This window comes from Coturnix japonica, chromosome 11, assembly GCF_054131305.1.
Source record: "Coturnix japonica strain WE chromosome 11, WE-NBRP24, whole genome shotgun sequence".
NCBI lineage: Eukaryota > Metazoa > Chordata > Aves > Galliformes > Phasianidae > Coturnix > Coturnix japonica.
Genome location: NC_140673.1, coordinates 15,051,556 through 15,075,240, shown reverse-complemented (window position 1 = coordinate 15,075,240; position 23,685 = coordinate 15,051,556). Strand labels below are relative to the sequence as shown.

The window sequence follows — 23,685 nt, the reverse complement described above, 5'->3', positions numbered from 1 at the left end:
AGTGTGAGTGGTAGAGCAGAGAGATGTAGGATGGGACAGCAGCCTGGAGCCAGGAATATGTGTAGTGTATTGGTTCGGTGCTGTGGATTCTGCTGACCTGGGATGTGTACCCAACGTGAGACAACCTGGCATGTCTGGCTATTAGCCTGATAAAATAATCAGACTGCCAAGAATTCCATCATTTTGTTAAGCATCATTGGAGATTTATGGTATGTTCATTCCTCTTTAATACAGCTGATTTAAGATATGCAAATATGTTTCTAGCATTCTGGCTCCTTACAACTCTTATAATTTAACTTTTTTGTTTGTTTGTTTTGCACTCCTGTTCTGTCTGAACCAGAGTTCAATCAGAAGGCAGCATTGGAGGAGAAGCTCTGTTTGTTCCACTCAAACAGTATGTATAGACTGTGGGGGGTGGGAAGATGAGAACTGGTATACTCATCCACAAGCATTCAGCAAAGCTAATTTCAGCTGTGTTCTTGTTGTAATTACTGGAGTTATACCAAACTAAAAAGCCCCAAGCCTGCTTTTCTTAGACATCTGGCTAAATCCTTACAGTAATGTCCTAATGAGGGGAAGAACTGCTTCAGTTTTCTTTGTATATTGGATAGATTTACATACATAGCTAGTGGAATTAAGGTGGTTTTTCTACACAGTCACAAGTTGCTCTTGTTTGTATGGGTTGCTCACATATCTGTCATAGTAGGAAGAGACAAACACTTGAAATAGAAGAACATGATGAGGCAAGGGCTGTCATGTGTTGGGTATATATTTTGTGCCTTGTGTGCTGGGGCTCTGACCTATGAGTGAAGCAGTGATAAACTGCAGTAGCTGGTAGAGGGATTTGGTGTGCAAGAGCAACACCTGAAGCAACCTTTAATCCTTTATCTGAAACGAGACAGTTTAAAGGTTTTTGTTCCTCTAGGAGGGGCTGGACAAGGAAGGTGTGAGCTGCACACTGCATGGCAGCATGATATTCAGCGGCCAGTTCCTTGACCTAGTCAGCAGTCATATGATTTAGTTACCTTATTTGACCCGTGGTTTTCTGCAAGTGCTGCAGTAATTTTTTTGAGTATGTATTAATTTTTCAGAAATAGTTAATATAACAAGAGAAGCCACAGTTGCTAATAACATTTGAAAACAACAACAACAAAAAAAGCAAGAGACTAGAAAGCCCCCAGCAACGAGTTATAATCTGATCAACAAGAGAGCTGCTTGCAACTGATGGTACTCACTAGAGTGGAGGTAGGTTAGGAAAACCTGACAGCCATCTTAGATTTTTGAATGAGGACCAAGTTGTTCTTTGTGACTAAATGTTCCGTGTAGCCCTGTGGCTTGGTGTTACTTCTAACATTAAATGGCTGAGTTTCACAGCTTGTCACAAAAGGCCTTGGGGCATACTTGGTTTTCTGGATGATTTGATCAAAGATATGATGGAACCAGGCAGGCCAAGGGGTCAAGGCGCTTCAGAAAGAGATCCTCTTGAAAAATAACTCTGTGACCTTTTTGAGTTGGAGGTATCCCCAAGGTAAGTTGTTTCTGATTGATCTGAGGCCAGGGATATGAGTGGTTCTTGCTTATTGAACTGCACTGAACATGGATTGATGTGTGGAGGGTCAAAAGGCTGGGTGGGTTAGCACTTTCTGAAAGAGTTTTCTGAAGTTTGGGTTAAACAGTGATACTGGTATCTCTTTATTTATTTATACTTTGGAATATCACATACTGAAGCAAATGTGCATGTAGGAGATGGGCATGTTTTCGTTCTGTATGACTGGAGGTTACACCAGCAATGTGTATCTTGTTTTCAGAGCAGTCACAGACCAGACCTCAGGAGCTGACTCACTGCTGTTTTGCAAGCAGGGTTTGCCTTTCTTTCATGTGATTCTGCATTTTTCCATTCCCCAGTCCATGGCAATTTAGATCTTCCCTAAGCGTGCTGGTGTCAGAAAGCCTGCTTCCTAGCACAGAGCCTCATCCTGTCTGCATGGTTTGTACTCTGCCTGATTGATACTAGCAAACCTACTGTTTGCTAGTTTTGTTCCTTTATAGATATGCCTTTGTCAGGTTGTGCTGCAGGGCATTTTCCCTGTAGCCGTGTAATATGATGATTAAGAAATGACTATTAATCATTTGGAGGGGGGGGGGGGGCAGGGTATTGTATTTAGTTTGTTAATGTTATAGTCTTACTTCTGTCCGCTTGCTTTCAGTTTTCCCTACACAATGATTGAGACTTTTTGTCTTTCAGACTAAATGACTTGTTAGACAGGTATTTTATGTGGGCTCCGGTGTTGGGATACTCTGGGAGGACAGGACTGGGAAAAATGGAAGGGATGGGGGAGGGCATGGCTCTGTACAGCTTGTGAATGTTCAAGTTACAATTTCTGGTGTGCAGCACAGCTTGAATTATGGCACTGGATTCTACTGACTTTTAAAACCACTGAAGCTTATTCTTATGCTGTGGTAGCACTTTATTTACGGTAGTACAGCTATTTTCCTATGATTTATAGTAACTTTTTATTGCTTCCTTTTACTTGGTTCAATTCACTTGTGTTTGTTTTGTTTTTTACTGACAGCTTAGGAGAAGTTAAGGTGCCAGAAATCTTCAGCTCTGTCATCTTTTTGTTTAACTAAGAGCTTTTCTTTAAATAGCTGTGCACAAGTGTGTAAATCAAGCTCCCAGCAGGTCTGCTACCTGTAATTCATGTAGCTCTGCTAGAGCAAAGTAAGAAGTCCTAATTGTTTTAAGTGATGTTACCACAGAGCCTGCGTGGCTGTGAAACTGATGAGCGTCATGTGAATTTCACATTACTTCTGTATGATGGAAATTGAGAACATCAATGTGGGTTGCCAGGGGAGATATTCCCAGGGAAGCTATACATGAGAGACAAGAGAAGAGAACCCAACAGAGATTTTGTTATTTACTTGTATATTCCTTTTCCTTTCACTTCACTATAGCAGAAGGGGAAAATGGAAGCCATTCTGATGGAAAAAGGGTGGTGTGATACCACTATTCCTGATAGTACCCTTGAGGTTGTGGAGAGAGGAGAAACTATAGGAAGCTTTTCATTTCCTGGGAGGAGTTTCACATCTGGTACTGATAAGCAGGACACGGATAGGAAGGCATCAGGCTGCAGAAAGGCAGCACCTTCCCGCAGTGACTGGACTTCAGTCTGGGTGTTCCTGCAGGAAACTCCACCCTCTCATTCCCTATCTGTCTGGTATGTTTTCTAAGCCTTGATGCTGTTCTCTTGTTATTGCTGGCAAAGAAACTTGGTGTGTGGGGGAGATATGCAAATGTATTGCGACGTTCTGATATAATTTTAGCGTAGGAAAAGCAAGCTCAGTACATAGGTGTCTCCAGCTGAGCTCCAGTCATGCAGCTGAGTTTACAAAATAGAGCTGCTAACTCTGAAAAAAGGTTTAGATGGATGTGGAGTGTAGGATCAAGCTCTTAATTCTGTAAACATAAAAAGCGACTCCTGTCAAGTCATGTTTCCATAAAGCTTAAATTCCTTTACAGACAATTGGAACTGTCTGCGTGAGTAAAAGAATGGATTATTTAATGGCATGTTATTGAGGATTTCTGGTGATGTGAATTTTCTCATCACTTCCAGTGCGTGCCATCACCAGGAGTGTACTGCTTTTCTGTCAATAAATGAGGCAAGCCTTGTCTTCTTTTTTCTCTCAATATGAAAATTCTAAGTATTGATTTTCCTTCTTCTTTTTTTTTTTAATATTATTTTTAGGATCAATGAGAACATTTTTCCATTGCAGAGAGAAATGAAGCTCCTGAAATTCTTTTTCATACGCAGGTTTAAGTATTGCTCTCAAGAAGGCGGCGCACCACTGGAATTGTTATCTTCTCATAACAGTTTAGACTTTGGTAAAGAAAATAGATGAATCACTGTAGAGATTTGACGGCTGAAAGGATTGATTAATAATTAATTTAAAAGCAAAAAGACCTTTCCTTTGTGTCCCAGATTTCAGCCACTCAGAAGATTTTCACATGTGGTTTAGCATTTGAGTGCTATGGACATGTTTGTTTTGATGGCCTTCACTAAACTGCAGATGTTGGATTTTTTCCTTTGCTTTTTTTATGCATTATTTATAAAGATATAAATGTCAAATTAGTTCTAAGTGTTTCTATGAGGTTACAACACCTTGAAAGAGCCAGTGTGACACCCATTATTTTAAGTGCGAGGATGAAGGCTTATTCTACTTGTTTCATAACCTTTTTGGGTGGCACTGGCATGCTCGTTGCTTCCTGGTTTCCTTTGCTTTTCCTCACCAAACATATGTTTTGTAAGGTCTGTGTTGAGCTGGACTCCAACAGGAAAGCTGGGTTAGTGGTAAAACTGGGGAACGCTGCAGACTGCAGCGTCACCCTAACAGGATGACTGGAAACTGGCCCTTTGAATTCAGTCAAATTAGCTTAAGTAATCTTGACTTCACTTTTTCAGCTACAGTGGGCCTAAGACAAGGGGTCAATCCAAACCATCAAAGGACAGAAGCTTCAGCATCCTTTTGAAATCCTTTCTGATGTACTCAGAGTGCTTCTTCCCCAGGCAGCCTTTGATTTGAGGTGCTCATGTGACTGATCCTAGAAGTGGCAGTAAGCTGAGTTTTGTCTTTCTTTTAGTAATTAATTGTCCTGTGCTGGGCACTTTTGATACAAAATATTGAATATCTTGTGTGCATAATGAGCACAGGTAAAGGCATTTGTTTGCTGATGGTGTACAACAGAAACACACTCCAATTTTCTTTCTCTTTTACTTATCTATAACTGTAGATAATTAATTTAAATCTGTAATAATTTTAATTTGGTTTGTTACTATCATTCATAATTTACACCTAAAATGCTTTGTAAAATTCAGTTCAGCAGTTCCTCTTGTCATTAAATCCTCAGTTATGTCCTGGCTTTAGTCTTCTGATCTCACTCCTTTAAAAAGGGGGATGGCTGTCAGATATTTGGCACTGAGACATAGCTACAGCCTTCTGGTGTTGGTATTTATTACAGCGCATCTTGTCAGATACACAGTGTGCAGCAGCTTCTCAAGGCCTGAGTCTGTGAAGAGCTTTCTAGGTCTTCTGGCTGAGAGACCCTAAAGCCTGTTTTAACCATGAACTTCAATTTAGTCAAGTTAGGAGTTAAGATTTAGTTGCAGTGCCAGATGAATTCTTCATAACACACATTATGTTTTGTACATCATTACCATGAGTAGGGTGAAAAGGAAAGGGAGAGTGTGCAACACTGCTTTGCAAGCACAGCATTGGAATTGATCTCCGGTTTGGTAAGAGCAATTGTTTTGTCTTTGTAATAAACAACAGCTTGCCTTGATACAAAGTAAAGAAGGAGTTGTGGTGTTGAATGGAGTGGAGGTGGGGAAGATGAAGGCGTCTTAGCTGCGGGGAATGATCTTTAATTTTATCTATGAAACTAGCACTTGAACACCTTTATGTGTAAATGCCATGTGCAGGGCTGAGCAGATGTTCACCTGCTGGGTCTCAGAGGGGGGGCAGGGGAGCACTGCGCTCTTTGGGATTCTTGGAAGCACTGGATGACTTCTTGGCTTCATGAAGATAAAACTTGTTCTGGTCAGGGAAATTTGGCAAGAGGTGGGAGGGGAGAAGGATATGTGTGACAGGGCTGTTTTTACACTGTGGAAGGAAGAAGCGAGATCTGGAATTCACAGCCTGACATTTCTGAATGTGTAAATAAGCCAAAGGAAGCTGGTGGGTGCTGACACAGGGCTGATTTGCTCCTGTCTGTCAAGTGATGTGGACAGCAAGAAAGCATTGGGCTCTGCTTGAACTTAAGGGGCAGCTAATGGTGTGAGGACGCTGCTCAGTAGGAAACATCACGAGGTGTTTTAGGCTGCTCTGGGTGCTCGCATCTGAGGGCAGCAGTGCTGCTGTGCTCGGTTCCCAGCTCCAGAGCTGTTTCTCTGCTGTTGGAAATCTCCTAATGCAGAGAAGGCCCTAAACAGTCATAGTTGCAATCACATTTGTTTTTCCTGTGGGAACAGCTTGGAACCCCTAGAAAAATGAGATAGGGATGCAAGGTGACCTGTGTCCCCTCCAAACCTTGATTTCTCCTGCCTGCAGACTTACCTGTTGGGAGAGATGTGTGGCTTGAGCAATAGGATGGCAAAGGGGTGGATTTGGCTGCCAAAATCTCCCCTGGGAAGTGGGCCCCACCAGAGGAGCTTACCTGGAATGCTTGGTCCAGAGATTGCAAAGCAAGGGTTTACATTACAAAAATAATTGCAGAGGCAATACTTTTGCATTACATTTTGGTAACTTTTGTAACAGTTTATGTCCTTCTAATTATTTCACTTGTGAACAGGTAATAAGTGAGAGTTTATTTGTTTTTAATGAACTGCAAATAGTGGGTTCCTGTATTTTTTCAAGCCTGGCTCCAAGAATGTGACTTGTCACGGGGAGTCACATGCATCAAGAAATCCCAGACAGTAAGCCTGCCTGCATTATCTAATGCTTGTCTTTCTCTTATTCTTGTCACAATTGTTGAAGTGATGAGAAGCCTCTTTTGATGATCATTCAGCCTGACTGCTCGTGTATGTTTTGGTGGTGAGGGTAACAAAGCCTGTGACCTTATGCAGGAAAAAATAATACTCTAAAATATTCCTTCGACTTTTCTAGTGAAATCATTTTTTGCCGTATATTTGTGTTAATAGCAGTTGGCTTTTAGTTAACAAATACAGTGCCCTATGAAAATAATTGGTTATTAGGATTGGACCGGTTCCTGTGATGCCCTTAGTGCTGCGGCTTTTGCTGGCTAGCTGTGACTTTGCTCATGTGCACAGCAGAGTTGTTTACATGCTTGGAATATGCTAGAGGCAAGGAGAAAGGAACGGCCTTAATGTGATGCAGCTAGATGCTCTGTGGGGGAGGCCTCAGCTGTTTGTAACAGGATCAAATGTTGGTCAGTGTTTTGGGAAGAATGAGGTTACTGTTTATTAGAAAACTTAAGAATAATATATTACATGTTTTCCAGCCGTCCTGAAAACCGTGTATTTCTGATCCAATTGAGGGATGTGTCACTCTCCTGTATTTTTGAACTCTGAGTGTCAGTGGTGCGCAGTAGAAGCATCTATCCAAACCACTCCTGGTTGTCTCTGGCTGCCTCTTGAAGCCACCTTTGGTACAGAAACAAGGAGGTGCCAGGTTTTCTTTTGTGAAAAGCCCAGTGATTGTAGTGTTGAGGGTGCTGCTGGAACATTGTGACTACTGTTGGGTTTGTTTTAAAGGTAGCTGTGAGGATGTATTGGCTTTGTGGAATAAGAAAACAGCTGTTCTAACATCAGTGTGAGAAAATGGCTTATCCCTTATTGCAAAGTATAAAAGCTAGAAGGAGAAGATGGAAGAAGCAGCTCTAGAAGACTGGAGAAAACAGCTGAAAACCTCCTCCTCTCCCTACAGAGCTATTTTTTGTCGGTGATAAAACTGTGGGATGAGCAAAGCTGATTTGTATCTGCAGCAGGTCGTGGCTGTGATCTGAAAACGTATCCCCAGGAAAAACAGCAAGTGCCTGTCTGCGTGGGAGGGAGCACACCAAGTCGAGCTGGCTGGCTCTGAACCTGGAGTTCCTGTTTGCTCTGCTTTCTGCCATCTTCCAGGTGATGCTTAAAATCTCCCAATAAGGTCCATAAATCGCACTGCATTCTGTGCTAGGCTGTTCATAGCCCATCAGTTGTTGGGTGGCAGGCTGGGTTTTCAGCAGGGCAAGTTGTGAGAGAAAGGAGTTGAGGGATGCAGCTTGCAGGGAAAGGGTGGGGGTGGGGAGGGAAGGAATGGAGAAGTCTTGGAAAACTGTGTCAGAATTAGAGGCTTTTAGAACTAAGGCTGGGGCCTGTTGGAAATCCCTTCTCTAAAACAAACCTGACAAATACTGTCTTGTATTCATTTACTGCAATTCAAGCTCGTTTTTATGGTTGTGTGGTTTCTTGCATTCTTAGGCTGGTTTGGTGTTGAACCAGTAACATGGCGCATTGTGTTGTCTGGGCCCATCTCCCAAGGGTGGTTTTTTGAACAGTTACTCCCCAGTAAATCCAGTGTGTGGTTCCGGAGTTAAGGGCTTGCCTTCACATGCCATTGAGAGATTATTCAAGTCAGCCCCAGGTGTGAATTTCGTATGGATTGCTTTACATCCAAGGCAGTATGATTGAGAGAGTTACTCTGATTCTGAACAAGAGCTCATGAAGATGGTCTGAAGCAGTTTAACTGATCCATTTTTTAATTTATGTGCTTTTTGTCTCTTAAGAAGTAATCCAAAGTACTTTGCCGCAGACAAAGCCTCAAAGTGGATTATGTTACGCTGGAAGGCTGCTCATAAGGATTTGGGAAGGTTTATGTGGACATAGAAGCATTATAACTCAAAAATAGTGCTTACATTTTAAAGGCACTCTGTTCTTTCATCTGAATTTAATATTCAGGCAACTCCTTCTGGCTCAGCTAACCTTAAGCAGAAATTATGAGAGGAATGTGGACTGACTTCAGTCTTTGCAACAGACCTTTGAAACATTGTTATGACTTCTTAAAACCATCATTAACTGTGTGATTACTGAGAGTTTCAGTTGGAACTTCTGGTGTTGAATCTTTCTTAGTGAGTAGAATGCTGGGTTCCTGTGAGAGTTTCTGAGGTGATGGACAAAAAGATAGGGGAATCTGGAGAGGTAAAAACCCTCCTGGACTCACAGCCTGACCTGAGATTCTTGTAATCCCTCTGAAAGTTTTTTAGATATCTGAACAGTAAAAAAAGGCTGAACGTTTTGGTATTGTGCTTTTGCCAATGTGTGTAGTTTTGTTTGCCTTCAAGCCTGAGAAAAGGGGGAGGTAGAATCCAGTGCAGGGAGTGTGCGCTTCACAGCCTAAGCTGTCTGAGCAGACTGATGGCTTTGAATGCTTGCTGCCTAACGCCGGGGTAATTTGTTGCAGGAGGTATGGACAGGGCTTTCTATTTTGCTTATCAGTGTACTGCTGCAGTCTCTTTTCCCCTCCTTCACCTTCCCTTCTGCTGCTTTAATAGGAAGGGTAAAAGGCTAAATTACTGTAGGAGTTTTTCCTTTGTCATTTTTGGTTAAAATAAGCTGTGGTGTTTGTGCAGCAGTACCTAGCTTTCTTCCTTTTTGGCCACTGAGCATTGGCATTTGCTAAAAATCATAATGAATTTCTGCTCTGACCGAATGCTTATAAGAAGATGCTTATAGGCGTCATGTGGGGTTCTGGATTATATAGAGAAATCCATGCATGCTGCAGTGCAAAATTATCTCAATAGATTGTCGCCATGCTTTAGGATTTATTGGATATATGAATAGTTAGCATGTTTATTTAAATCAAGTTATGCTGGAGACTGAAAGGTTCTGAGTGTTTTTCCTACTATAGTGGCAATTACAAATCCAAATGTTGTGGTTTCCTTGCTGAATATATTAAGTTTTATTGCCCTATTAAATACTAGGTCCTAGAGGCTAAGGATTGGTTCTGTACTAAGGTTTAATCCCACTGTGTGTGCAAACCAGGGTAGAAGGTGTCTCCCTTGGGTGGATGAGGAATATTTCATCTACGCGCAGTGTGTGCTTTGTGTTGCCTTTCTTCTCCACTGAGGCTGCCACGCAGTATTTTCTGTTGTAGCACTGCTCTGGGAATAGGACTGAGGCCAGTTCCTTTTGCACTGCTCATCAGAAAAGCAGCAGATGGCTGGTAGCGTGCATAAGCTTTTAACCTGTTCAGGCTGGTGAGGAAGTGCCTGTATGTGTGTGTTGTCCACTTTGGTTGACTCATCAAATTAGTGACTTGCTGAATGCAAGATAATGAAACAGATTATGCAAAAAACATAAATATCCTTTAATACTCCTTTGTATTTATGAAGGTGCATAATGTGATATCTTGTCACTCTAACAGAAGATGAGTTTAACATCATAAGGATTTGATATTCTAGGGATAGGCATCTAAATCAGCAGTGCTGTAACTCAGCTGTTAAGAATAGCATACTGGAAAGTTTGTTGGCCTGCAGACAACAATCTTTTAATAACTGTTGACACAGAGGGTCTCAAAATTAACGGTGTCAGAGTAGAGAAGGGGAGGGTGGGGTATCTGTGTTAGCTGTATTCCAGACAGGCTGACATTAATCCTCATTAAGGTATTGGAAAAGTTAAAGCAGTGTTGAGTTGATTAAAAAAAAACAAAAAAACCCAAAAACATTATACAGTCTAATGCCAGCCTATATCAGTTCATGGGAAACACATCTTAGTGACATGCTGGAAAACACATCTGACTTGGGAAAGGGATTTGCGTGAGATGTAATTCAGCTACACCTTCCAAAGGCATGTGATGCAGCTGCAGGGAGACGGTCCTTCCCTTGAAGGCCACTGCTGCTCCCTGCCTCCTTCCTTCTGCTACCTGTAGTTCACTTCATCAACAACAGCTGGGGTAGCTGGCTCGGACTTCAGTGTCCCCCTCTGAGGCTCCTGTCCGGGCACGTCAGTGCTATGTGCTGTTGCAGAAGTAAATGAATTAAGAACTGACTAACTGGCATTTAACGGTTAGTCACCAGTGGTGAATCATTATCAAATGTGAATGCTTCCAGAAATCTGTTTTAAGGGGTTGAAATGAGGTGAAACTCTACTGAAGCTTTTCATCATGTGTCTGGAGACAGGGATGGGGTCTGTGCTGATACAGCCAGCAGGTCTTGCTGCTGTAAGCAGTGGTGTAAGTGAGAACAAGGCTGTTTATTCAGAGGACTTTGCGCTGTGTGAGTGAGTAGAAGCAATGGACAACAGGAGATGGGAGCAGTGCTGGAGCTGTGTGTGATTCTGGAGTTGGAGCAGCTTCTTTTTACAGAGTGATGGAAGAGGCTGACTAGGGAGGTTGTTTAGTCTCCTCCAGAGATATGCAAAATCCAGCTGGATGCTTTCCTGTTGGGAAAGCAGGGGATTGGAGCTAGGTGATCTCCAGAGTTTCTTCCAACCTCTACAATTCTGTGATTCAGTGGAAGTGTCATGTTAAGCACACGAAGATTTGGTGTACAGTTTAAATTAGTCTTCTGGTCTAAATGCAGCAATAGTAAGAGTGCAGTGGTCTCTGTTGTTCTCTTGGCTTCAGTAATTCACAAATGGAACTATAACAACCCTGATAAGTAAGATGTTCCTCATATGCTGAAACAACCAAGCGCCAGCTGGCATTGCTTGGTAGTATATATTGCATAGATCTATCAATACATGTGAAGCATATTGGGTGGATGGTGCCTCTTCTGTTAGATGTTCTGAGAGCCCTGGAATAAACTGTGGTCCAAAAGTGACCATGTTCCTTAAACATGTGGTATGGCATCTTATGGACTCTTACGCTACGAATGAATTCCTGTCTGCAGGGTGAATGAGCCTTTGAGCAACAGTGTGTGAACCGTGCTCTCCTGCACCTGGAGCTGGTCCTTCTTGCATATAACCAGGTTTGGTATCTTTGTGCTGCTCTTGTGAGAAAATCTGTCTGATCTTTCTGCTCCTCCTGTTGAAGAGGACTGACAGACACAAGTAGAATGAATGGAGTATGTGTAGTGGGAGGCGTTGGAGTAATGAGATTATAGACAACAGATTTTTTTTTGTTTTGTTTTGTTCCAAGTTTTCTCTATGACGCATGGTTAACCTCTGGACCTCTCTGCCACATTATATTATTATGGGTAGGAGTTAATTTGATCCTAGAAAGGATTAGAGATCTGAGCGAATGAAATTGTTTGTGAATTTCTATGAATAATGTGATTTTGTAAATTATTGTTTTAAGGTTTAAAAACAATTGGCAACTGTGGGGTCTGACATAGTGGACAGATTATTTTATAACTGTTTACTAGGAAACTTATTTTGCTGTAACATCTGTTTCTACCTACTTCCAACAACAGGAACTGGTGATTCAGAGACCTGTTTCTAAATTTAATATGAGAAAGAGCATAATGTTGGATTCAGGAGCATTGAGGGTGTGTGTAGAAGAGAAGCTGGTGATAAAGGCAGAACTCACCCTGCATGAAATATGTCATTGTGCTTCTGATTGCAGTGCACAGATGCTGATACACAAACAGGATACATGCGTCAGAGTAACAAACTGGTTCTGAGCATTCAGCTTTTTGGTGATAGTTCTGTGCAATGTCACTCCATTGTATTTAAAGTAATTGATCTACAGAAAAAATGCACAGTCTTTATTTTGGAGATTGATGTCTTTACAAGTGAATGAAGGAAAGGGAGTAAAGCAACAAGATTTAAGATGTGGAAGGAAGAAGGTCTGGCTGTGGTTTTTGATAAGCAAAAGTCTCCAGTTTCCATTATTAGCTGCCTCCTACATTTGCTTCGGTGAAAGCTTCTGTCTTTTCTTAAAAGGAGTTACAAATGTTTCCAGCTTCATTGCTCTACTTTTTTTTTTTTTTCTTTTTTTTTTTCTTTTTTTTTTTTTTCCTTTATTTTTCCTCCAAAGGGTACATGCAGGCACGCACATGCACAAACCATAGCTTTGTTTATGACAATTGCATCTGGGAGCTACTAATGGGCAGAAAACCTTGGCAGGCATGTATAGGCACAGGCATAATGCCTTCTAAGGTTTAAAATTTCAATAAATGCAGGATATCAAACTCTCCAGCCTCTTGATCCTCTCAGGTAGGAATGGTTATTTTATGGTCATGCCATTCCTGGCCCAGATATGGGATCTGTGAGAGGACTTTGCTTTGACACTGTGTGCAAGGATGAAATAAACAGCCTAGTAGTGATACCTACTTACACTGCCTGTCTAGCATTGAATAGTATTCCTCTGGCAATGCAATCAAGTAGAGAAGCCGGAACTTTGAAATGTTAAAGTCATAGATGCTCTGAAAAGCAGCATCAAGAATCACAGGCTGAGTGTGATGTTTTGTAGAACTTATATGAAGGCTGCGTTTCTCCCTGTGTACGGTCACTCTGACACAAGTTAAATTCTTTGTTGTAGAAAACTCTAAATATTTTGAAATGCCAAGTCTGAAGCACAAATGATATGTTGGAGCAAAAGACTCCTGTGGGATTTTTTTTATGAGATGGATTTTATTTGTTAAATGGGTTTTCAGTAGTTGTTCAGTACATGCTATTGTATTGCTTGCGTGATGTCTTACAGTGTCACTGGTCTGATCTGGACTGTGATGACTGCATAAACTGCATCATTTGCTAACTGTGGAAAGATGGCTGGATCCAAGAGACTTTTGTGTGTGCGTGTATTTTATAGTGTAATTGTAAATTGTAAATTCAAGATCTTCAGTTAATGCCAAAGATTAGTGGTATTCATAGTTCTTGATGTTCTTGTCTGCCCACAGGAGTTCCAAGAGTTGAAGGAGATCACAGAGGAAGCTGAAGTTGCTTTTGTATTTTGTTTGTGAGCAGGAAGTAATGAAATAAGTTATGTAGTCTTAAGACATCTTGAAAACTGAGACTTTTAAGTGGACTTTGGGCTTCTACCAAGGAACATGCTTCTGGCATTCTGCTTTTGTGTAGTATAAGAAAGAAAACTAGAAATCCTTTGCCTTTAATTTATAGAGAAATAAATGTACTTTGCTACTATATATGTTGGCCACGTTGGTTTCTAGTACACAGTTGTGGTAATTCATAGTTTATACCATGTGATTTTCAGTGACTTAAATTACTAAGAAGAAATAGTTTGGCCTGTGTTGATCGGTGAGATGGTGTTACGTTTGGCTGGGAGACCTTGTCTCGTAGCTGGAGGATCCAGCCTGTGGCCTGTTGTGGTTTTGACAGTGACAGATGTCTCAGGGCAGGCTGGTGGCTATAGCATTGGTGTAACAGGAGAATCTGAGTTCACACTGATGGTCCCTTGCTGACCTTTGCCTTCCTAGATAGAGTTATAGGGCTGCTAATCATAAAGCTTAAGTGCAAGTTTGAATTTTTCATGTTAAGCCTATGCTTTTGCTCATTGCAATGAAACTTTCATTTTGATTATGTGTTATACAGTGAGGGGGTAGAGGGATTTTTATTCAGACCTCTGTTCAAATTGCAGCTATTCACAAGCAGCAACTCAGAAGAAAGAGGACATTGTATGTAACTGGCTAATTTCAAATGTGCCATCATCACATTTCTTTTTGTGTTTGCTGACTGAAGACAGTAAAGATTACTTAATAAATGACTCACAATAGCATTATTACTCTTATTTATATAACTAAGATCCTGTAGTCTAAGTTTGTTGGCATTTACTTCCATGAGAGTTCTGACTTTTGGTGGGGGTTTTGTTGTTTTTTAAAGCCACTTCACGATTACTCATTTTGTTTTTTTTTTTTTTTTTTTTGTATGTATACAGCCAATTGTATATATATCATTATAGGGATGGCAGTAAAGCTTTATTACAATCTATCTTAATTTGACAAAACAAGTGTAAGTGAATGTGGCCTGCTTCAGCATGTAAGTCTATGGTGAGGGCTGAGAGCTCTTATTCCCAGATTAAGCAAACATGGAAACCTACTTGGAAAGCATGACTGCAGCCCATGAGGCCCTTCTGCTGCTGAAAAATATATGCAGCGTCTCAAATAGCTAGATATAAATGGTTCTGAAGTGGATGGGGTGAGTGAGCACTGTTGCAGGCTTACTTTTGAACCGCAGGGAACATACTGATCTGAGTTCCTAGCTGTAAAATGTGTGCGTGTATGTAAGTAGCAAAATTTTCTACTAGGTTATGTCCTGCAGTGAAATCTTCGCTTAAATCGCTCCATGAAACAGAGTCACATGATAAGGAGTAATTCCAGCACACTGCTAACACTTTTAAACTCTTTTTGAATGTCTTAATTCGTGACTTTTTGGGTGGACAAAATGTTGCTAATAGAGAAGATAAAAGGATTCTGTTTCTAGCCCATGGCATAGACTTAAAGGTTCTTCCTGTTACGGTTGGTCAAGCTTGAAACTACTGCTTCCCTCAATTGTCCTGACATGTTATACAGTGTGAAATCTGGCGCAATTCAACTGAACTTTTTGGCTGTAATCTTTTGGAGGCAGGATACTTGGATTGCACAATGTAAGGCCTCGATACGGAATAGGAAATTGTATCTTATACAGTCTAAGTATTAAGTACTAGCAGAGTGCAGGTGTTTGTCTAAAACGTATAGTTTTTGGTTTGTTTATGAAGGAACTCTCATTAAGACCCAGGGCTGAGCCCTACATAAAAAGGTAGGATAAGGAGCACAAAACATACAATACCATTATTGTGAAAGGTAATGGCATCTGATGCTTGGTATGATGAGACAGAGAGAAGACGCCCCTAGTGAGTCAGGAAGAGTGTTTGCCATAAAGGTCTGTTACATAAAGGATATTTTAACCCAGCAGTAACTCTGGCTCTCATGTCGGAGCAAGCAAAGCAGCAAACCAGTAGGCCTATTTTGGGACAAGGCTTTGACTTTGCACTAAACTTAAAGAAAGATGCTTGTCTGACTGATAACCAGCTGTTGTACTGGCTTTTCCCTTTCTCTACTTCAAACCAAGTTTAGCAGCCATACCGTGCCTGCTTATATGTGGTGAACAAAATACAACTTTGGAATTCCTGAAAAGGAATTCTGTGGTCCAGAATCAGTTCACTGTGAATGTGGCTGTGTCCATGTGCAAAAAACCCCTTCAGCTTGCAGTAGAGATTGGACCTTCTTGCCAGTATCACACTGCATGTTGTTACCATGGGACAGATGGCAGCAGGGGGATCCTTTGACAAAATGGTGTCTAACATGGAAATGCATATGAAAAAAAGGTATGTAATTGAGTTCCTCTGTGTGGGAAAAATGGTACCCACTGACATTCCTTGATGCTTACTGAATGTTTATGGAGACCAGTGAATGTGAGTGCAGTGAGGCAGTGAGTGTTGCCTTTCAGCAGTGGTGGCAACAGTGTGAAAGACAAGCCGTGTTCTGGGTGGCTGTGCATAGCTGTCACACTACAAAATGAAGAGCATCTTGATGAGCTTATCTGTGTGAATCAGCAGGTTACAACCAGGTACCTGTGTATGGAGCTTCCATGCACTGAAAACAGTAGTTCCAACATTGGAATACTTGCAAAGTTTGCGCTAGGTGGGTCCTACTAGTGCTCACACAGAAACAGGAAGAATACTGTGTGCAAGTTTGACAGGCCATATTGAACCAATGTGAAGTTGAATGTGACAGTTTCTTGGATTGCACCGTTACTGTTACTGAGATATGATATCATCACTACAAGCTGGGAGTCAAAATGGCGATCTGTGGAGTGGTGATGTGTGAATTCCCCATTGAAGAAAAAATTTGAGACATAGGTCTCAGTGGGTGAAGTGATGTGTACTGTCTTTTGGGACAGGAAAGGGGTGATCCTTCTGGATTTCCCGGAACTTGGATAAACCATCATCTCTGACTGCTGCATCACAATACTGACCAAGCTGAAGGTTCAAACTTCCAGTGTCAGGCTGGATAAGAAGACAACCTTTTCTTTGCATCACAGTAATGCCGGGCTTCGTATCAGTTTGAAGACCATAGAGCACATTGCCTGTCTTGTCTGGACTGTCCTACCACACCCACCATATAGTCTGGATTTGGTGCCCTCTGGCTTCTGTCTGATCAGGCTGATGGAGGATAGACTGTGTGGGCAACATTTTCTCAGCAACAATGCTGTCATAGCAGCTGTGAAACAATGGGTCACTTCCGCTGGTGCAGATTTTTACGAGCATGGCATGCAACCTCTTGTTCATTACTGGCAAAGGTGCATAGTTAATGGTGGTGACTATGCTGAAAAATAATGTCTTGTAACTGAGAATTTGTTCTATCAAATAATGTTGTTGTGCTCTTTGTACTAGTTTCCGTGGAAATAAATAGGAGGCATAACTTTTAGAGCAGCCTGTGTGTGTATGTGTATATATATACATGCATACATATGGAAAAAAAAAAGATATCTGTATTCTTGGTCAAAGACAAATTGTTGCAGAACTGTGATATACATGAAATGGATGGTTTTGTTCATGGTTTGGTTTGGTCATGACAAATCCTAAGCTCTCAACTGATGGTTATAGGAATGTAGTCATATGTTTATTATTGCAGAATACCTACACTCACAGGCAGCCATCTGGGTGTACAAGAGGAGATAGCAGGAACATACAAGTAAAGCAACTGGCTGGTTGTCCTGTTATTCTTCACTAAATTCATGTTTAAAAAGTGCCAGTCAAACATAAGAAATAGATCTGGTGATATCTAAGACTACTTGAATGATGTGATTGAGTTCACTGTCTGGGCACTTTGTGGCCATTTGGAGTTTACTTTTTGCTGAGTTATTGATTCAGATGCAAACAGGGTGCTGAAGTAACCCCTGTGTGTCTCCTGATAGTTGCAGGAAGAGAATCTTTCTCCCAGCTCAGTGTGAATCTAACTGTATGATGAGCTTGCCTTGCTGTGTACTCAAGCTTGCTCAGAGCCTTCTGGGCTCACTGAGAAAGTTGCCTTGGGCTGTGTATGGAAACAGTGGCAACAACAAAAACCTGGCTAATGTGTTTTCCTCCAGCAAGAGGACTACTTTGCTTTTATTTCAAGAACAGCTGGGGAGCAGCAGTTGTGCTGCTATAAAGGATGAGTAATTTGCCCAAAACTAGTTCAGGAGTTGAGCACCTGGGGCAAGGGGAAAGCATTGCCTGCAGAAAATGAAGAGCTACAGTAGTGACCTGATTAGTTGCCCATTTGGTCAGCCAGCCCGCTTACACATCGGTTGTAGGAGTCGGTCGATAGGATGCTGTGTGACTGGATAGTTTTGAAGGCGGCTGCCAATGTTATTGTGCATGTATGGTCATGGGTGTGCTAAGGACAGGAAAAGAAGCGGGAGTTGTGGTGGGGCATCTTTTCCAGGAGGCATGTACTTGGTGCTTTCACTTGTGCTGGGCTGAGCAGGTAGCTGGATGTGGGGCTGGAGCAGGAGTAAGATATACTCAGAGACTGGCTAGAGTCACGTTTCTCCTTTCTGCTGTTTAACTGAAGTACGTACTCAAAGTTTTGTTGTCCTTGATACGGCAGAAGCGACTGAAAAAGGTAGGTTTCAAGAATTTTTACACTTAATGCCTTTTTCTTGAGATAGCATCATCTTCAAACCAGTAGAAAGGAGGGTGGCTAAGTATAGAGGAAAATTGTAACTATAAACAGGTTTGTCTGGATAATGACGTTAATCCTTTTCAAAGATAGTGCATTAAATATTAAGTTTGCCTTTATTTTTAATAACATTGTTATTCCTTTTTTTTTTTTTTTTTTTTCTGGAAGCCTGGCGGTTTTTGTTTTCTTGCTTTGAATTTTACAGCCTTGAACATGCTTGTCATCGCCTAACAAATAATCGCTTTTAGATTGTAAGACTTCTGGGGCAAGGGTTGTCTGCCCACTCGCTGCTGGAGAGCCCTCGGTGCAGAGGTTACAATTCCAGCTGGAGCATTTGGGTCAAACCATAATATAAACTTAGCAATAGTAAATATTTAAATTGGAGGCTGAATTGGGTATGTTGGTGCTGGTGATTGGCAGCAGACAACACAATTGAGCTTTACTAAGCCCTTTTGCAGAGCTGGAAGCTTGCTTGTGGGTATGCTGCTGCCTCAAGAAAGACAGTCTACGTGTCCTTTGAAACTTTTATTTCTGTGTTTAAGGCAATGTTTTGAATGGGATTTGAAGAAAATCCAGCATAAGAAGAAAGGAGGTGTTCTGAATCCATTAGCAAAATTTCAAAGTGACAGCCTCCAGGTGATGTGTGGTAGTGTAATTCTTATTTTTATATTCAAGTACCGAGACTGAAGTACACACCCTGAACCAAACAATTATGGGACTAAATGGACTTAAGTAAATAGCTTACCTCTTACAGAAAGGAGCTTAAGTTTAGTCGAGGGAAAAGAAATATAGTAATCTTAAATCTCTAGGAGGATAAATGGAGCTGAAGGCATTTTGTCCTGGCATGAAAGCACTGAAGTTTCAGCTATTGGAAGCTTGGCAGGAATGTGGAGACATTAATAAGTCACAATTCATCTCTTGTTAAAGTTCTTACACAAGAAATCACCGTTGTTACCCATCTGACCGGTACGTCTGAAGCACAGAAGATTTATTTGCTTGATAGAGAGCAGGTAGGGATGGAGCAGCCTATCTGCTGCTGTCGGGTGTCTGCCTGGGGGATCGGATGGGGGCTGCAGTGTGGGGGGAGCAGGGTCAGAGGCTGCTCAGTGGTTGTCCAGAGTACTTAGTGTGACGTGGCTTTACAGCTACTCCTGGGCTTGAGTGAGGAAGTCGCTTCTCCCAGGGGAGAAAAGAAGCTGCGTGATGTTTAAGTGTTAGCATAGTTTGTATTTTGTCCTGTTAAATGTGCTTTTGTATCCTGGTTCTCAGCTGAGCTGGCACACCTTCGCACAGATCTTGGCAGGAACTGAGGAACTCTGATATGCGAGTAGGAGACTGGTGTTACGTGCAGCTTTTTGTGTTCCTGAGTGCTTTTGTGTCCATGTGTTTTAATTTGCCTTTGTTTCTTTTTTTTTTTTTTTTAGTTTAATTTAAGTGTGACCTTCTCCTACATAAATTCTTGCTAATAGAAAGTGCCAGTGTGGGCACTTTAACTACAGTATTTCATGTGTGTGCAAATCATATATGAAAGTTTTGTTTAATATGTAAACTGGTGAGAGTCACAGTGTTTGCTTTTCTGTCTACAGAGATGAACTAGCTCAGGTAGGCAACAATGGACTCTGTGCTTTCGTTAAAGGAACTTTTTGTCTGCTCTTGGCTCTGGATGTCTGTGAAGGTGTTGTAAATGTTCGAGTGCAAGGTCACTGGCACATCCATTAGAAGTAAAAAGAAGGAAAGTATTCATTCATAATAACTGGTGTTAGTTACTCAGTAAACCTGCTTACATTCTGATGGAAATGTGGTTTGGAAATGAAGTAAATCTAGACGCTGGAGTGCTATGAGTTAGAGTGGAGGGGTTGCTCCCCTCTGAAGAGGGGCTTTTAAAGCCTGCAGCAACATGAACATCAGTGATGCATTTTGTTTTCTTTGGTAGGCGTTCCTTCTCTTTCTCTCTGTAAGTTTTGGGTGTGTAGTTAAAAGTACTAATATCTTCTGTAGTAAGATTTGTATCTTCACAGGCTGTGGCTTAAAAACACCAAAGGAGCAGCTCAATGCCAAGTTTAATTTCTTGCAGCTTTTGAAGTTGCCCCAGTTCCTGGCGAAATCCAGAACAAGATGAGACAGACTGGCAGTGTGTGTGGCTGTAGACCAGAAAAGAATATTTTTCAGAGGAATTGCATGAGTCACAGAGTGCTGTTTCTACCTGACATCGAGCAATTTTATATAACAATCTTTGTAGCCACAAGGACATACATATGGAAAAGCAAATTTAATGTATTGATTTGTTTTGTCTTTCAGATTTATAAGCTAAAATTAAGATTTCATTATAATTTTTGTCTCTTTCCCTCCCAATTCTTGTAATGATTTTTTTTGTGAGTGAAAGTTGTCTGTAGGGGCTGGAATCACAAGATGTGCTTTTATTTTGGTGTAGTTTGCTTCTGCATCTTGATAAATTCCCAATGTGCTCTGGCCAGTAGAAGCACCAGATGTTTGCTGTGTTCCTGCGCTTCTGATGGTTGTCGGGAAAACTGCAGAAACGTCACTGACAAGATATGAGGACAGCAGATTTTGAAAGGACAAAGGAATTAAACATTTAACACTGAAGTGCAAGCAGCCGTTCTGGTCTGTGTTGTGTAATTGTTACGTTTTATGTCCATATTGGCACAGGTTAAATCAAAACTTTGAATTGCATTTGAATAGAAGTGCTTTTTGTTAAACTGTGGGTTTTGTGTGCACAAGTTAAGCTGTCTTGTTGGGATTACTAGCTTGGCTACGTGTTAAGAATTTGTGAACTGAGATTGGAAGCATCTGCTCACTGTTCTTGTTTTTAGGTAAAAGAGAAAATGCTTTTTCAAGTTTGATCCCTGCCTATCTGTCACTGTCTCCATCACTGGTGATGTATCAGCCTTAGGTAAAAGGAGGGTGGAATTACCAAATGTCCTTTTTGATTTTGCATCTTGTTGAATTCCTGGTATCATGTGAGCAGTGGTGCTACTAGCTGCAAGCTAGGTTTGGTGTGGGTGTATGCAGCTATGCTAAGGCATAGTTTTGCCTTCATCCTCAAGGCCCATTTGTTACTCTGCTCTAGAGTTTCTATAGAGAACTGTATACTGCAGAGAATTCATGTTCTCCATTAGGGAAGAAATTATCCATCAAAGTTCTGTGCGCTCAAGGACTGTTGCTTGCAGACATGAGAAGCATAAGTTCCTGCTGGGTCCAACCTTCGTTGGACAGTTCTGGATTCCTGCCTGTTGCCCTGCTAGGTGATTTGCTATAGAATGGTAAGAGTACATGTAATTGTCAGACCTGAGCTGTATACCAACTTGTTGAGGCTATGCAGAGGGATGCTTGTGGACCACTCTTATTATCTGCTCATTTCCTTTTCCCGGCTCCTCTCTCAGAGCCTTTGTGGTTTCTGATGCTACTAACACGTGAGCAAGGAGCTCAGTGTTGCTGGACGTTCACCTTGGGATCTCTCTGAGCTTTTCAAGGTCGGCAACTGACTAATCATATTCTGAAGAGGCAGAGCCCCTCATCTGCATCCAGAAGCCTTGAGATAAATGTGACTCAAAATGTAAGCTTGCACTTTTGGTAAAAGCAACTCCTCTCTTAGAAGACCTGTTCAGGAATAGCACAGCAGGCTGAGTGGGAAGTGGTTCATTTTATGTGCTCTGTGGAAACGGAACTCATACGTGGCAATTGCCAACTTAATTGTGTTAATGGCCTTTGGGTGCTTTTAGGAACTACTCAGCAGTGCAGTGTTGGACTTCTGTCTTGAAAGTCATCCTTAAACAGACCTGGTGATTGGTAATGAGGAAAGACTGAGGTATGATTTGAGAGTTTATTGTTAGGGAAATTATGGCTGGTAATACTGCTTTTCAAATACCACATTGATTACAAAACCATCTGTGTAGGAGTGATGTATAGCACTAGACTTCCAAAGAGCTGATAAACAAGGAAGATTGAGTATAAACACTTAAATAGCAGCATCCAAAAGTAGGTTAGAGTGTTATACAACCAGCTTCGATGGGCAGAATTTTTGAAGATTTAAAACAAAAAAAAACAAAAAAACCCACAACAAAATGAATCATATTTTTGTAAATGGGTACTAATTTGAAACTAGTTCTCTAAAGTGAGAATCTTATTTCTGTCTCCAGCGTATTGAGGCCTAATGTGTATGTGCAGCCTGAGAGGAATCGTGTTTTGTTACTTGTTCATTTACCGAATAACTGTTGATCTGGTCAATATTTTACGTAAAGATGACAATTTCCAGTTGGGGAAATGATTTACAGTCTATATCAGACAGATGATATATTCTGTTTCAGTCAAAGTCCAAAATTATAATTGTGCAATTTGGACAGTGGGGTGAAGAAGTGGAGGGGATGTGTTGGTGGTGGTTTTTCTTGTTCTTTTATTTCTCCATGTGTTGAATGGTGCTAATCCGTCCTCCTCCTTAATCATGCGACTATCAAATAACAGCAGCCTATTTTTCCATATGTGTGAGTGTATACATTTTACACATTTAAAATGCATTGTGAAATTCTTGTTCTGTTGCTGGGAACCTCCTTTGCCTTTTATTGCATTCTCTTTATTCAGTTATCACTAATGATGCACACAGAGCATCGTGTGGTGGTACACCATCTCTGAAGTTCTACCTTTGGGTTGAAGCGCTGTTAGTTTTAAGTCATGTAACTCTTCCCATAGCAATTTGCATAGCCTGAAGTATAAAATAGATAACCAGGGCAGATGCTGTATGTGCAGGATACATTCATTTAGTTCTTTGTGTGAGGCATTACATTATGAAGACTCTGGGGCTCCTTCCACTTGTCTCTGTGAGACGAACAGACAGGATGGTGCCATGGTGGCAGTGGTTGCAGCTTGTCTGTGGATCTGCTGGTGCTCGCTGCCGCTGGCTGGAGGCAGTTCATACTGTGTTTGTGGCACATCCAGGCCCAGCTGTCTTTGTAGGATACTGCAGAAGTAGAAAAGCAAAGGAAGTAGGAATGGTTGGTAGGAAGAGAGTAAAATATACAGAGGAAATAAGTAGAGCTCTATGGTGACTTGATCAAAAGCATGAAAGCAAAGCCTTTCAGTTATGGGAAAACTTTTCTTCTCTAAGATTTCCTGTGGGAAGGAAGCAAATGATTTTGGACAGGGCACTATTTTTTTCTTTATAACTAGAAGCGTGTTGGTTTTGTTTTGTTATTTATTTATTTCTTATTATTATTCTTGAATTCTTGACCAGTCGCGGTGACAAAGCTCATTCAAGAATCTTGTTTCTTGAGACAAAGTGCTCTTGTTCAGAGTCTTGGGAACCTGAGAGTGAAATGTGCTGTGATTCTGTTTTTATTTGTTTGTTTTAACTTTGAATTTGCTTTAACTTTAAAGATGCTCTTAAAGCGGGAGGGCCAGTGAATTACAGGGTCAGAGAGATGAAGTTTTATCAGTAAGCACAGGAAGAAGTAGGATGTGGATAAACATTAGAGTGACATACCAATCTGCTGCTTCCTTTTCCTCTAATTTCTGTGTTTAGGTTGAAATATTTTTTAGGAAATAACCCCAATACGTTCACTTTGTATTTCAGATTT

The 23,685-nt window shown here is 41.2% G+C and overlaps 1 protein-coding gene across 5 annotated transcripts in view; it reads left to right on the top strand.

Moving 5' to 3' along the window:
• LRRC8D (leucine rich repeat containing 8 VRAC subunit D) overlaps nt 1-23,685 on the top strand; it is a 45,589-nt gene that overhangs the window by 13,733 nt on the left and 8,171 nt on the right. The window contains exon 1 of one of the 5 annotated variants that reach the window (XM_085511401.1): nt 1,912-1,987. The exons of 3 other annotated variants lie outside the window; for them this stretch is intronic. The gene's annotated coding sequence lies outside the window, so the exon portion shown is untranslated. Of the gene's footprint in view, nt 1-1,911; nt 1,988-8,861; nt 8,959-23,685 lie in introns of those variants that run through there. One more of the 5 variants, XM_085511402.1, reaches the window with a different exon arrangement.